This window comes from Arachis duranensis, chromosome 6 (assembly GCF_000817695.3).
Source record: "Arachis duranensis cultivar V14167 chromosome 6, aradu.V14167.gnm2.J7QH, whole genome shotgun sequence".
Taxonomy (NCBI): domain Eukaryota; kingdom Viridiplantae; phylum Streptophyta; class Magnoliopsida; order Fabales; family Fabaceae; genus Arachis; species Arachis duranensis.
Window position 1 is genome coordinate 51,048,851 of NC_029777.3, and position 3,361 is coordinate 51,052,211.

Below are 3,361 nucleotides of genomic sequence, written 5' to 3' on the forward strand. Positions count from 1 at the left end.
TTAAACGCCAGCTTTTGTGCCAGTTTGGGCGTTTAACTCCCACTTCTGTGCCAGTTCCGGCGTTTAACGCCGGGCAGTCTTGAGCTGATTTGGAACGCCGGTTTGGGCCATCAAATCTCGGGCAAAGTATGGATTATTATATATTGATGGAAAGCCCAAGATGTCTACTTTTCAACGCAATTAAGAGCGCACCAATTGGGCTTCTGTAGCTCTAGAAAATCCACTTCGAGTGCAGGGAGGTCAGAATCCAACAGCATCTGCAGTCCTTTTTAGCATCTGGATCAGATTTTTGCTCAGGTCCCTCAATTTCAGCCAAAAATACCTGAAATCACAGAAAAACACACAAACTCATAGTAAAGTCCAGAAAAGTGAATTTTAAATAAAAACTAATAAAAATATAATAAAAACTAACTAAAACATACTAAAAATATACTAAAAATAATGCCAAAAAGCATATAAATTATCCGCTCATCAGTGGCTATAGTCGGTCATATGCTCAATTTATAGCCTAGTTGGTGTTGAATAGGTCATTGGCTTTAACCGAGATCTTCGTGACGGATCTCGTGGCAAGAAATGTGGGTTGTGTTCCATTAGGATTGAGTTGTTTTGTTATTTAGGAAATGAGTCGTGCCGAGGTATATCTGATGAGAGAAGTGAGGAAGAAGACCTTGTTCTAGATTTTCTTATAGAGAGTTTTTCTAAAGGTGAATTGATCAGCGGATATTTTATACGCTTTTTAGGGGTAATTTCATGTAGATTTTAGTGTGTTTTAGTTAGTTTTTAGTATATTTTTATTAGTTTTTAGGCAAAATTCATATTTCTAGACTTTACTATGAGTTTGTGTATTTTTCTATGATTTCAGGTATTTTCTGGCTGAAATTGAGGGAGCTAAGCAAAAATCTGATTCAGGCTGAAAAAGGACTGCTGATGCTGTTGGATTCTGACCTCCCTTCACTCGAAATGAACTTTTTGGAGCTACAGAAGTTCAATTGGCGCGCTCTCAATTGGGTTGGAAAGTATACATGCAGGGCTTTCCAGCAATATATAATAGTTCATACTTTGCGCGAAGATAAATGACATAAACTGGTGTTTAACGCCAGTTCCATGTTGCATTCTGGCGTTGAACACTAGAAATAGGTTGCAAGTTGGAGTTAAACGCCAGAAACAGGTTACAACCTGACGTTTAACTCCAGAAACAGCCCAGGCACGTGAAAAGCTTAAGTCTTAGCCCCAACACACACCAAGTGGGCCCCAGAAGTGGATTTTTGTACTATTCATCTTAGTTTACTCATTTTCTGTAAACTTAGGTTACTAGTTTAGTATTTAAACAACTTTTAGAGACTTATTTTGTACCTCATGACATTTTAGATCTGAACTTTGTATTCTCTGACGGCATGAGTCTCTAAACTCCATTGTTGGGGGTGAGGAGCTCTGTAGCGTCTTGATGAATTAATGCAATTATTTCTGTTTTCTATTCAACACGCTTGTTTCTATCTAAGATATTCATTCGCACTTCAATATGAAGAAGGTGATGATCCGTGACACTCATCACCATTTGATGCCAGGGCATCTAGGCCAGTTTCACTGACCTTTTCTTTACTGTTTTAGGGTAGTTTCATGCATTTTCTTAGTGAATAAGGCAAGTTTTGGATAAAAATACACTTACACCTTGATTCAAGCAACTAGTGTGAATTTCATATGATTTCATGAGGATTTTGCTAGAGTTGCATGATAAATTGATGATGCATAATCTCATGACTTTGGCTAGAGCTTTGATGCACTTTATTTGCTTGATTTCAGGGCAAAGGAAGCAAGGAAGAACCACGTTAGTACTCACGTTAATCTAGTTAACGTGAACACTAACGTGGAATGGTAAATAGCTTGCAACGTTAATGAGAAAAGTGATCACCAATAACGCCTGCGAAGCCATCAATAGCTCACATTATTTGCCACGTTAACGTGGAGACAAAAGAGAACTCCAACGTTAGTGGGAAACGTGAGCACCACTAACGTTCTACTCCAACGTTAGTGGTAAACGTGAACACCACTAACGTTCTAAGACTTGGCAATGAGCTAAGTTAAGAGTCACGTTAACTAAGTTAACGTGAACTCTAACGTAGAAGAGAAGAACAATGCCAACGTTAGTGACACTCAACTTTGTCACTAACGTTGGATCAACTAGCATTGCCTACGTTAGTGGTCACGTTAAGACCACTAACAAGAGAGTTAACGTGGAGTTGAGGATTGATAAGCCAACGTTAGTGACACTCACTTTTGTCACTAACGTTGGAAGATGGCATTACTACCATGTTAAGAGCCACGTTAACTTAGTTAACGTGAGCTCTAACGTGGAGAGTAGTGGCATTTGGAGCGTTAGTGACAAAGGTAAGTGTCACTAACGCTCTCGAAGGTGAAGCATACCCACGTTAAGAGCCACGTTAGTTACACTAACGTGAACTCTAACGTAGGGACAAAAGGCACATAGCAACGTTATTGGGAAAGGTGAGTCCCAATAATGCTTGCGAAAGGGGCATAAGCCAATGTTATTAGGAAAAGTGAGTCCCAATAACGTTAGCAAAGATTTAGAAGGCAACGTTAGTGGTCACGTTAGTGCCACTAACGTTGGAGTTAACGTGAGGTATTTGAGGGTGGAACGTTAGTGGAAAAAGTGATTGCCACTAACGTTCTCGAACCCACAATGTCACTTAATGTTAATCTCACTAACGCCCATGCCTAATTCATACTTCTCTGCAAGTTGGGCCCATTAAAGATTAGAACTGCTTCAACTCAAGATCCAGAGCCCACATCCAAGACTTGAAGAACTCACTAGAAGATCAAGAGGAGTAATATATATAGGAGTAGTTTTGAACTATAGAGAGGCTTGGCACTTTGGAGAACTACCTCTGTATATTTACTTTTCTGCACTTTTAGCATGGATTCTTCTTTTCTGCCATTTTTTATTTCTAGAGCTATGAACAACTAAATCCCTTTCATTGGGTTAGGGAGCTCTGTTGTAATTTGATGGATCAATTATAGTTTTCATTCTTCTTCTTCTTTCTTTTCTCTTGATCTTACTAGAAAACTTTCGATCTTCATCTAATTAGTTAGTTGTCTTGGAAAAAAAACTCTCCATAATTGGATCTTCTCTGAGCCTTGGAAAAGGGATGAGGAGATCATGCTAGAAATGCTTTCTCATGTTGGACCAAATTGGGGTTGTTCAAGCTTAGAGAGATTGGGTTGCCAAGAAATTGGAATCCAATCACTTAAGATTGCCAAGGAGATCAATGAATGCATTGATTGAGGAAGAGATGAGAATGAACTTGATCCGGAGAATGCAACATCTCCTGAACCCAATGATTTC